Raw genomic sequence first — 13,339 nt, 5'->3', positions numbered from 1 at the left:
GGATCTTCCCAACCCAGGGATCAAATCACATCTCCTGCACTGGCAGATGGATTATTTACTGCTGAACCACCAGGGAATCCCCCCAGAAATGTGTACTAAATACAGTCCCTTTGTTGGCAAAGTAATGTCTCTGCTTTTTAATATGCTGTCTAGGATGATCACAACTTTCCTTCCAAGGAGTAAGCATCTTTTAATTTCATGGCTGCAATCACTATCTGCAGTGATTTTCGAGCCCCTCAAAATAAAGTCAACCACTGTTTCCACTGTTTCCCCATCTATTTGCCATGAAGTGATGGGACTGGATGCCATGATCTTCGTTTCCTGAATGTTGAGCTTTAAGCCAACTTTTTCGCTTTCCTCTTTTACTTTCATCAAGAGACTCTTTAGTTCTTCACTTTCTGCCATAAGGGTGGTGTCATCTGCATATCTGACGTTATTGATATTTCTCCCAGCAATCTTGATTCCAGCTTGTGCTTCCTCCAGCCCAGCGTTTCTCATGATGTACTCTGCATAGAAGTTAAATAAGCAGGGTGACAATATACAGCCTTGATGTACTTCTTTTTCGTATTTGGAACCAGTCTGTTGTTCGATGTCCAGTTCTAACTGTTGCTTCCTGACCTGCATACAGGTTTCTCAAGAGGTCAGGTGGTCTGGTATTCCAGTATGGTCTTTCCAGTAGTCATGTGAGAGTTGGACTGTGAAGAAAGCTGAGCGCCGAAGAATTGATGTTTTTGAACTGTGGTGTTGGAAAAGACTCTTGAGAGTCCCTTGGACTGCAAGGAGATCCAACCAATCCATCCTAAAGGAGATCAGTCCTGGGTGTTCACTGGAAGGACTGATGTTGAAGCTGAAACTCCAATACTTTGGCCACCTGATGCGAAGAGCTGACTCATTTAAAAAGACCCTGATGCTGGGAAAGATTGAGGGCAGGAGGAGAAGGGGATGACAGAGGATGAGATGGTTGGATGGCATCACTGACTCAGTGGACATGGGTTTGGGTAGACTCCGGGAGTTGGTGATGGATAGGGAGGCCTGGCGTGCTGTGGTTCATGGGGTCACAAGGAGTCGGACACGACTGAGCGACAACTGAACTGAAATACAGTCCCATCTCCCTGTTAGGAAATAAAGAATTTGGGGCTTTCCTGATGGCCCGGTGATTAAGAATTTGCCTTGCAATTCAAGGGACATCAATTTGGTCACTGGTCCTGGAAGATCCCACATACTGTGGAGGAACTAAGCCCGTGCATCACGACTGGAGAAACCCATGCACCCTAGTGCCCATGCTCTGCAACAGGAGCAGTGGAGAAGCCTGTTTGCACCACAACTAGAGAGTAGCCCCCACTCGCCACAACTAGAAAAAGTTCTTGAGCAACAACAAAGATCAGCACAGCCTCAACAATAAGTAAATAAAAATAAACTGGAAAAAAGAAATGAAGAATTACTAAATAATACCATTGTCTGAGCCCATAAAATTTTGCAGGTCTTTGAATCTTGCCGCTAGTACTTCATAACCACTTGACTTAACTACCGAAGTCTGGAGTGTTACGATCTCTAATCTGCTCTTTTTTGAGCCTATTTTTTTTTAATTATTATAAAATGCTGTATTGAGAAAGATGTGATACATGCAGAGGGCTTTGGAATTACATGATTATTTTGGCCATGAAGGAAACAGTATTACAACTAGTTAAGGATCACAGCATATTTTAGAGCCCCTGCAAACCTTGTTACTTCATGATCGGACCTGGGGAAAAGCCTATAAAAACATGTTGTTCTCCTATTTTGGCTGTTAATGGTGGGCAAGATCTCTGACAGATAGTTCTCTACTGGAGGCAAGTTGTGCTTCACACACAGCCAGGTAGGTGACTACTTAGTGTCACAGCCAGGAGCATTTGGACAATGGGTTCCACAGGGAATATCTTCTCCAAGTTGATCACTGACAAGTTTATTCAGATCAACAAATCCGAATTGTAAACTGTTCTCCCACTGCTTCCCTCCACTATGGTTTTCTCTGAGTTATTACCATTTATCACTTTCAGCCAATCAAAAGAAAAAAAGAATAAGAAGAAAAAGTTAGGAGATTTTAGACTTGTTGATGAAAAATATGTCACTGATGAGTGAGATGATGTCTCCCTGGAAGTTATCACAGCTTAATAGTCCATCATCCTTGCTCAGAACCTTCAAAAGCCTTTTTGGTTCCATCTCAGCGTTTCCTAGGGCTTCACAGGTGGCAATAGTGGGAAAGAACCCACCTGCCAAAGCAGGAGGTGTAAGAGATGCGGGTTTGATCCCTGGGTTGGGAAGATGCCCTGGAGGAGGGCATGAAAATCCACTCCATATTCTTGCCTGGAGAATCTCCATGGACAGAGGAGCCTGGCAGGCCACAGTCCGTGGTGCCGCAAAGAGCCGGACCCAACTGAAGCGACTTAGCACACACACATGCACGGTGTTTCCCAATCACTCAGCCTGTGGGCTGCCTGTGTTTTTCTATTCCCAAGTGATGATCAGAGAGGGAAGCAAGACAGAAAAGGGAAGAGAGGCTCATTAGGAACTGGTAACAGCTCCCTGTGACGAGACATCTAAAAATGGAATGCTGTCTCTGTCATCTTTTTCACTGCGGCATTCATTTGGCTGTGCTATCAGGGAATGCGGACAGAGAGTCAGCCTGAAAGTCTCATATGGGGCACCAAACCTGAAGTGATTTCCAGTAGGAGGCTGGGTTCAGGCAACAATGTCTGTGAAATTGTATGATGAAAGACAGAAAGTGTATTGCACGAGGAGTCAGAATAAAACAAGTCCAGCTCAATTTTTCTTTCTAAAAATACATTTGAGATTGTCATGGCTTCATGCTAAATTCTGTCATAGTGGCCAACCAACCATGCTGTTGATTTTACTGACATAGAAGAGAGTAATTGAGCTATCTGAGACTTTCTGCAAATTTTATGAAATTCCATTTTGCCATAAAGGTGGTGGTGCTTTGTAATAAAGGCTCCCATGCTTCAGCAAGGGAAGACAGATGGTAACAGTCAGTAAAGAAAAGAAAATCTTCCATCTTTAAGCTCTTATTTGTGCTCAATAGGTCCTGCACAAAGAGCGATTCAGAATGCAATAGTACACCACACCTACTTCACACCTGCCTCCCCAGGACTGACCCTGGGGTAAAACCAAAGTTATCGGATGAAGCAGCTTGAAAATGGAAACTTCTTTGTTGATCTTCACAGAAAATATTATAATGTAGCTCAGAAAGGCTGAGCTTACTTATTGGCTTAAAAAATCCAAGGTTTTTAGCCCTAAGAAATAAGAACAAAGTTAAGTAAACCGAAAGAAAATATCTCTCATGCAGAACACATTTATCATTTCAGGGGTAGGATGTAGAGTAGGAAATCAATCCATGGGATTCAACTATGTTGGATTTTAGGAGGGTTCAAGTTGCAGACCGAGGTGAAGAAGCTAGTATTGAATGTTATCCCCCTCCCCACGTGTGGTTCCCCTTCCTCAAGAGTTGCTAAGATTCACACAGAGGCCAACTGGTCTGAGGCCCTTTCCTCAAATATATTCTGGTCTTTTAAACTATAAAGTTTACAGCATATATGATGGAAGGGATGATATTAACAGCCTTTGAAGATTTTTATGACATTTTAGTTGACCATTTTTCCTCTTGGCTTCCTAGCAACATTTCAAGGAAAGTTGAAGTTGTCTGTGCCCCTGTCTGTTGCAACTAGAGGAAGCTGAGGTAGGGGATAAGTGACCCTCTTTCAAAGGCAAGATCCAATAGAAAAGTTGATAAACTCCCTTCTGCCCCACACAAAGAAGTACCTAAGAGAGTAGGGGAGAAGACACAGAGGTACTTTATCTTCTGTATTATGTGTTGATATGTGTCCCTCGTGGCTCAGATGGTAAAGAATCTGCCTGCAATACGGGAAACCCGGGTTTGATCCCTGGGTCAGGAAGATTCCTTGGAGAAGGAAATGGCAACCCACCAGTATTCTTGCCTGGAGAATTCCATGGACAGAAGAACCTGTCCATGGGTTTGCACATGGGTTTGCAAAGTGTCAGACACAACTGAATGGCTGACACTTTCACTTTCCCCTAAATTTAAATGTTGAAATCTTAACCCCCAATACCTGAGAAGGTGAACTTATTTGGAAATAGAGTCATTGCAGATGTAAATAGCTAAGTTGGAATGAAGTCATTTCCTGGACTAGGGTGGGACCCCTAATCCAATAAGACTGATGTCCTTATAAAAAAGTGAAAATTTAAATACAGACGTGCACACAGAGGGAACAGCAGAAAGAGATAAAGGCAGAGATGAGGATGATGCAGCAGAAACTCAGGAATGCCGAAGATTCCAACAAACCACCAGAAGTTAGGAGAGAGGCACGGGGCTAAGATTCTCCTTAACAGCCCTAAGCCAACACCTTGATTTTGAACTTCAAGTCTTCAAACTGACTCAGTAGATTTCTGTAGTTCTAAGCTACCCAGCTTGCAGTACTTTGTTATGGTAGCCTTAGCAAATGAATACAACCTGCCACCAAACTCTGAATTTCACTAGGGTTAAGAGAATGTCATCTGTAGGTGAGAGAGCAGACATTAAATAGAACTATCATAGCTTTGTTGGATGAGCTAAAGAGCAGACACATGTCCTATACCATCAGTTGAAGGCTTGGCAAAACCCGCCACTGAACAGGAAAGCCTTCTCAGTGCTCCTAAGAACAGCAGTTGAAATGCAGTCAGACAGGAACAGTACTTTTTCCTCTTCTTGGCTGCACTGCACGGCATGTGGGACCTTAGTTCCCTGACCAGGGACTGAACCTGTGCCTCTTACATAAGAAGTGTGGAGTCTTAGCCACTGGACTACCAGGGAGATCCCTACTCTGTGTTGTACAGAGATAGCTTTATACCCAGTATGTATATAGAGGATGGTGATCTCTTTAGGTGGCTCCCTGTGTCTAGCCAGTCACACACAGTTCCAGCTTCAGAGATCCCTCACTAACTTTGTGGTGAGCTGAGAAGAGGTTCTAGGGTCATGAAAGTAAAAGTGAAAGTGAAGTCAGTCAGTCGTGTCCAACTCTTTGTGACCCCGTGGACTGTAGCCTACCAGGCTCCTCCATCCATGGGATTTTCCAGGCAAGAGTACTGGAGTGGGTTGCTGTTTCCTTCTTCAGGGGATATTCCTGACCCAGGGATTGAACTCAGGTCTCCCACATTGTAGGCAGATGCTTTACAGTCTGAGCCACCAGGGAAGTGATTCTAGGGTTACAGGAGTGTTTTATTAATAACACCAACTGTTGCTTCTCAGTCTGATTGAGAATTATAATTTCAGTCATTTCAAAGATTAATCCCTGTGATGCTGGCAACATTGGAGTAAAGTTGTGAATATGAAAAGAGCATATTAAGGCTAAGAGAATTCTACAAAAAAAAATTTTCATCATAGGTGTCTATAAACTGACCCTTTCTCAGTCCTCGTTCAGCTACCATCTCCTCATGCTCAAACCCTCAGTAGCCTCTCGGCTTCTAGCCCCAGCCTGCTCTAATCCACCCCTTCCAGCCGTGACCAGAGTCCCTGTCATAAAAAGTTCTGACCAGGCCACTCCTCTCTTAAATACTCGACTCTCCAGGCCCTCAGCATCTATACCAATTTGAATTCCAGCTTCAGTTCCTTCTCACTCTTACCCAGTTCCTGTCCTTCGTGACATTCCCTGAACAGGTCACTTGTTTCATGATTCTTTTGTGCAGGTTGCTCTTTTCTGAAATGTTCTCTCTCCCATCCTTTTTATTTTTAAATGCTACCCTGTCTTCAAATCCAAGTTTGAACAGTTTCTCTGTGACCGCTGCTCAAGTCCCGTCAGACAGAATACATCTTGGCTTCTATAAAAAACGGTTCGTTACATTAAAATGACATTTATCATCATGCTATCATTTTTAGTCATATAATTAACCTGTTTCTTTCCTTGAAGATGAGCTTCTTGAGGATAGTTCCTGTACCTTGTTTGTGGATGTAAGCCCAGTGCTTAGCAGTGTCTGGTGTGGTGAGGTTGTAGGAAGTCTTGTAAATCACTGACGTGCTTAGTGTGTAAACAGCAGCTCACACCGGACGCACAAGGAAAAGGTCAGCAGGGTAAGCACCTCTCCTCCCTTCTAAGGATAGGCAGACCTGCCTGCAGAACTTCATGAAAGTTAGAGTGAAGCGATGTATAGATGGGGTTACTTCCAAAAGCAGGAGAGATCGATGAGGGAGTGGGTGGGTTCTGGCTTCTTTTCCAGTCCTCTATTTCAAGGCTCGGATAAGAAACACTTAAGAAGGTTCACCTGGCTTCAGGCTGGCTGAAACAATATATTCAGGAAGGTGTCATCATCTATCTCTCCCTTCCGCTCTCCTCTGAGTTGGTTTTATTCCTCAGCATTTCTTCCAATGTGGGACATGTCAGACTCACCAGAGAAGGGCACCATCTAAAGCTGTGCAGAATATAAGTTGTGCAGCCGGAAGTGGCAGTCCTGGTCCCAAGCTTACACTGAACCAGGCACCCGCTGCCATAGACAGAGGCTCCTTCTTCCTCAGCATTCCAGCCGGAGTCCTCCTTGTCACTCTCCTGGCCTCAGCTTGTGTCTCGTAGCTCCTCCTCACCAGCCGCTGTAGCCATGACGACGCCTGTGCTCTCAGCGCCCCAGCCTGGGTCAGAGGCCCATTCACACAGCTGGGCATGGCCCCAACCCACAGCTGTCAGTGGTGGTCCTAGAGGCCAGGTGGGCCATAACAGATGTCCAGTGTAACAGCTGAGCACAGTTCAGGCCATCACAGGAGACTGACAAAGCCTAGCTCTCCTTCCTATTCACCCTTTCCTATAGTCTTCTACCCATCTCTTTCCTTGACATTTCAAAAATTTGTAAAACAATTGGTCTTGTTTCTTAAGACCTCTTTGCAGAGGCCACTTACAGAATGTTGAAAGTTGGAATTTTAGGAGTGTCTTATTTATAGTTTGTAATCAGAGATGCTGAATGTTCTTTTCCAATATCTGTACATGACTTTGGTAAAAATGACATTCCTTTATTATCCCAAAGGACTTGCCTTTTGTGTGAGATTTGGGGAAGGCTGCTCCTTAAGCTCACTTAATTTTATGTGAGAAATTTCTACAATCTGGGGGACTTCCCTGGCAGTCCAGAGGTTAAGACTTCACCTTCTAAGCAGAGAGTGCAGGCTCAGTCCCTGGTTGGGGAGCTAAGATCCCCAGCTAGGGGCTGAGCCCATATGCCTCACAGCCAAAAAGCCAAAACCTAAAGCAGAAGCAGTATTGTAGCAAATTCATCAAAGACTTTAAAATTGGCACAAATCCAAAAAATCTTACGAAAGGGAAATTTCTACCATTTTTATTCATATGTAATTAAGTTAAACACTGGGCACCTTCCACAGGCGAGGCCATGTGCTAAACCAAATTGTACATCCTGGACATTTATTCCTCAAAAGTTTGAGATATGACTATCGCCCATTTTCATAACTTGCCCAAGATGATACAGCTTGAAATTATCAGAACCCTCATTAGCTCTCAAGTCTATAAAACCTGTGCTTTTTTCACTAAAATAAGCCTTTTTTTTTGAATATTTGGATTTTTAAATTTACAAATTGCCACTTCATTCTTTTCTGGATTAATAAATCATTTTCTGCTTTGAAAACTATTTGTTTTACCTCTGGATTTTCCTTAAAAAAAAAAAAAAGAAAGAAAGAGAAGGAGCCAAGTTAAAAGGTAAAAGGAAAGAGAAATTTTGTTGTGTATTTCCATTAAACAATAGGGCACGGACCGTTTTTCTTACACATGCCTATGAGATAACGAAAGCCACTGGTATGAGACTTGAAAAGGAAACTGCATGCAGAGCCTTCTTGCTACAACAAGGATTAAACCATAGTGGTCGAGAGAAGGAAATGCAGCCTTACCAAGGAAAACTGACTCACCCTTCAGACAGCTGCCTCCAAATACCTGAAGGAAAAATGTTCTCTGTAGAAGCTGATAAACAGCAGATGGGAATTTCCTGCTAATCTCCATAGAGCAAGGCAGTGAAAGTCCTTTTCTGAATGGGTGGGGCTGGAAGGGAGACAAACTTCTTGAGAGCAAGGAGCAGGCCTTCTGCAGAAGGCCCTGATAAGCCCTTGGAGCAAAGCCAGGAGCTGGAGCCCCTGGACCACAGAACTCCTTGTGCTCTCTTTAAACCGCAAGATCAGTGCTATGGTGTTGCATAAAGGTTAACAGTTTGACCAGTTTGACAGACAGCTCCCCGGTGGTCAGTGGTAAAAGAATCTACCTGCCAATGCAGAAGACGCAGGTTTGATTCCTGGGTTGGGAAGATCTCCTGAAGGAGGAAGTGGCAGCCCACTCCAGTATTCTTGCCTGGGAAATCCCATGGACAAAGGAGACTGGTGGGCTACAGTCCATAGGGTCGCAAAGAATTGGACATGACTGAGCATGCGCGCACACACACAGATGATTACAGGGTGTTGAAAACATGGTTTCTGGTTCCAAATATATCTCTCTTCTTACCAACTGTAGACTTGGGTAAGTTACTTAATCTTACTGAGTCTTGGTTTTCTTATATGTAGAAAGAAGACAGTAATACTTTCCTCTATGGTTTTCAGAAGCATTAAACAAGATGGTGTACATTTGTAACACATTTAGCAGAGTCCCTTGCAGAACAAATGTCCTTAAGAAATGTAGTTGTTATTGTTGTGTTTGTGTTATGCTTTATAGCAGATATTTACATTATAAAGACATAAATATAATTACCTTGATGATTCCTCAAAAATTAAATATGGAATTACCATATGATCTAGCAATTCCACTTCTGGTTAAGCTTGTGTCTTTATGTAAATTACCCCCAGCCACTTAGCTATTGAGGTCTAAAAGATCACTAATGCAATAAATTCAGGTTATCATACTCAAAGATTTAGAAAAAATACAAATGCCTGGGGCTGAAATAGATATTTTCACACTCACATTTATAGCAGCATTAATCAAAATAATCAAAAGTCCATCAGTGAAGGAATGAATAAACAAAATGAGATATATACTTACAATGGAATATTGTTCATCCATTAAAATGAAGGAAATTTTGATACATGCTACAACATAGCTGAAACTTGAAGACATTATAAGTGAAATAAGTCAGTCACAAATGAAATAAAGACTATGAGTCCACTTATATGGGGTAGCTAGAGGGTTGAAATTCATTGTTGCTATTTAGTTGCTAAATCATGTCCAATTCTTTTTCAATCCCTTGGAATGTAACCTGTCAGGCTCCTCTATCCAAGGGATTTCCCAGGCGAGAATACTGGAGTGGGTTGCGTTTCCTTCTCCAGGGGATCTTCCCAACCCAGAGATTGAATCACGTCTCCTGCATTGCAGGTGGATTGTTTACCACCTAGCTACCTGGGAAGCCCCATTTGAATTCATAGAGATAGAAAATAAAATGGTGATTGCCATGGTTGGGAGGAGGGGAAATAGAGAACTAGTGTTTCATGGGTATAGAGTCTCAGCTGGGAAAGAGAAAAAAACTCTGAGGTTGTGCGGTGATGGTTACACAACAGTGGAAATGGATTTAGCGCTATAAAACTGTACACTTAGAAATGGTTAAAATGGTAGATTTTATATTGTGTATATTTTACCACAATAAAAGAAAAAAATTGTTTGTTCTTTGTTTTCTGCAGCTTGAAATGCAGTTGGTGCAGGTGTGTAACGTAGAAAGTGCTCTGGGCTTTTTTCCAGAGTTTTAGTAGGAGAGGATCAACTTCTTGGGCAACCTTTTAAAATATGAGAGACTATTGCAATGTGACATAAAAACCTCTTACAATCTAACTGCTGACAATGTTGAACTTAGACTGTAAGGGCCTACTGGGGCTTCTCTGGAGGCTCAGTGATAAAGAATCCGCCTGCCAATGCAGGAGACATATTTGATCCCTGGGTTGGAAGATCCCTTGGTGAAGGAAATGGCAACCCAATCCAGTATTCTTGCCTAGGAAATCCCATGAACAAATGAGGCTGGCAGGCTACAGTCTATAGGGTCACAAAGGAGTCGGATATGACTTAGTGATTAAACACACATCACAAGGGCCTATTGATTTAATCTTATCTTGGAATCTTATTAAGAGATAGTAGGCCATCAAACAATGTATGCTGATTCTGAAAAAGGGACACAAGATACTGTGGCTTCATTTTATATTTCTTCCTTCTTATCTGTTTTTAAGAACTTTAATGAAGCATAATTGATATCCAATAAACAGCATATTTAAAGCGAACATTTGGTTTTGATGCACCAAATGGTTTTGAAATCATGGACACCAACACAGAGAACATATTCATATCCTTCCAAAAGTTTCCTCATGTCTGTTTGTAATTCCTGCCTCCATCTGGTTCCTTAGTCCCACCACACCCATCCTCAGGTAACCACTGATCTGCTTTTTGTTATTATAGCTTTCCTTTCTAGAACTTTGTAGGAATGGGACAATACAGAATGTATTCTTTGTCTGTCTTATATTCAGCATAATTTTGAGATTTACCCATGCTATTGTGTGTATCAGAGATACATCCCTTTTTATTGTTGAGTATTATCTGGATATACTACAATCATTTCTTTAATCATTCGTGATGGGCATTTGAGTTGTTTCTAATTTGGGGATATTAGAAGTGAAGTTCCTACAAACATTCATATACAAGTGTATGTATAGAAAGATGCTTTCCTTTCTCTTTGATAAATAACTGAGTGGAACAGCTGGGTCATATAGTAGGTGTGTATTTACCTTATTAAGAAACTATAGAATAGTTTTCCAAAGTGATTCTGCCATGGTTTACTTCTACCAGCAGTGTAATGAGAGTTCCAGTCGTTCTATACCGTTGCCAATGACTGATGAAGTCAGTCTTTAACTTTAGCCTTCTGATAAGTGTGCAGTGATGTCTCATGGTGGCTTTAATTTGCATTTCCTTAATGACTAATGATATTGATCGATCATCTTTTTCTGTCCTATTAGCCACCTTATTGGGTTGACCCAAAAGTTCATTCGGGTCTTTCCATAAGATGTTATCAGTTCAGTTCAGTTCAGTCGCTCAGTCGTGTCCGACTCTTTGTGAGCCTATGAATCGCAGCACGCCAGGCCTCCCTGTCCATCACCAACTCCCGGAGTTCACTCAAACTCACGTCCATTGAGTCCGTGATGCCATCCAGCCATCTCATCCTCGGTTGTCCCCTTCTCCTCCTGCCCCCAATCCCTCCCAGCATCAGAGTCTTTTCCAATGAGTCAACTCTTCACATGAGGTGGCCAAAGTATTGGAGTTTCAGCTTTAGCGTCAGTCCTTCCAAAGAAATCCCAGGGCTGATCTCCTTCAGAATGGACTGGTTGGATCTCCTCGCAGTCCAAGGGACTCTCAAGAGTCTTCTCCAACACCACAGTTCAAAAGCATCAATTCTTTGGCGCTCAGTCTTCTTCACAGTCAACGTTTTGGCCAACCCAGTATCTTCTTTGGTGACATGTATTCAAGTCTTCGTCCATCTTTTATTGGGTTGTTTTACTGTTTCTGAGATTTGAGAGTTCTTTATCCATTGAAAAATCCTTTACCATGTGTGTGTCTTAAAAATATGTCTCCCAGTCTGTCATAGATCTTTTCATTTCCTTAAGAAGGAAGGAAACTTTTGAAGGGAGCTCCATTTTTTCTTATTCCTAATGAAGTTGGAGTTTCCTAAGAACATGCTACACAGGGAATTATAAACCAAAGCAGAGATTTTGAAACAGAATGCCAACTGAAGCCAAATTTACTAATAATTGTTTGATGGGAACAAGTTTCTGGGGTATTATCCATCAAGTCAGTAACAAGGTAAGTGATTAACTTGGTCCTGCTAAATTAAGAGAGTATATTTCTGTGCTGGCAATTCTAGTCCAATGTCAGAGTTTGATTGTTTTAAACTAACTAGTCTAAGAGATTTTAGACAATTAAACTGAGGTTCATAAAGCAACAATCTATGTTAAGAAAAAAGGATAAATTCATAAACTGTTACTTTTTCAAGCTCAATAAGCATCAGTGCAACAGATTTAGAGAAAATGTTTGCAATTAGCAAGACCTGATTCTGGGTGCCCTTCACCTTCCAGCTGCGCTGCCAGCTGCTGGCTCTCTGTCTATGTCTCAGACCAGTCAAAACAGAAGTCCGTATCAGTGAGGGCCTTGCCTATGGCTGGACAGACCTCAAGTGTGTCACTTGTAGAACTGGACCAGGATGGCTAGTGGACATTCTGCAGGAAGGGTAGTGGCTATGGTAGGTCCTCATGTAATCAAACGGGTTCCTGTGTAATCAAAAACCATTTCACACTCATTATCTGATCTAAACCACACACACACACAGCACGAAGCAGGCTTTCATGTTTCCTTGTACCTATTTGCTATTCATTTATCTCTTTTATTCAAATATATCACCCACTTTTTATTGGGTTATTTTCTCATTGTTGAGTTGTGAGAGTATTCTTAATACATTCTGGACACAAGTCCTTCATCAGATATGTGATTTGTAAACAGTGTCTCCCAGGTTGTGGCATGCTCTTTTCATTTTCTTAAGAGCACTTTATGAACAAGTTCCTGCATCAGATACATCTGGGACCTAAAAGTGCCTAACGACACCAAAAATTCCTAAATACCAGCTTTGTTAAGTGCAAAAACTACCATACAAATGTACATTGATATTACGCCCGTATCTACATGTCCGTTTGGTTAGGCAATGTTTAAGTTCTTATGTTAACTGAGATGTTTGCCAGGGCCTCCTAACTGCTTGACCCCTTAATCCATGTCTTCTGCATGATTTCCTTGGGAGGTAGAGGAGTGGGAGTGGGAAGCGGCTCTGCCTTCTGTCCCCACTGATTTGGTTCGTGTACAAACGTCTAGACACCCTCTGCTTGCTTGCCATATGATTTCATCCCTGAACATGTTGGGGCCTTTGTGTGGGCAGCCTTCTCTACTGAAGGTTTGAAGAAGATGAAGGAGACAATTTCATCACATCAACGCACATGATTTCAGGTTGCCTATAAGGCAACTTTATTTGCCCTCGCTAGAAATTTTTCACTGCTGCCTTATTCCAGGGAGCATCACAGCTCCAAGTGTTTCTCTGTCTTTCCTCCTCAAAAACAGATGCCCCCAAACATGCGATTGGTGTGGCAATGTCTTTTGTGTTGCCATATGCACAACCTCAAGATCTCACCTTGTTTCGCAAGAGGCCCATTTGGTATTTTTTCCCAAGAACCAGCACTTTCCTAGTGAGGTGCAACTAAAATGATTACAAGCAATAAATGCTGGAGAGGGTGTGAAGAAAAGGGAACCCTCTT

Source organism: Budorcas taxicolor, chromosome 8, assembly GCF_023091745.1.
Source record: "Budorcas taxicolor isolate Tak-1 chromosome 8, Takin1.1, whole genome shotgun sequence".
Classification (NCBI taxonomy): Eukaryota; Metazoa; Chordata; class Mammalia; order Artiodactyla; family Bovidae; genus Budorcas; species Budorcas taxicolor.
The sequence above is the reverse complement of the archived record's forward strand: the minus strand, read 5'-3'. Positions refer to the sequence as shown.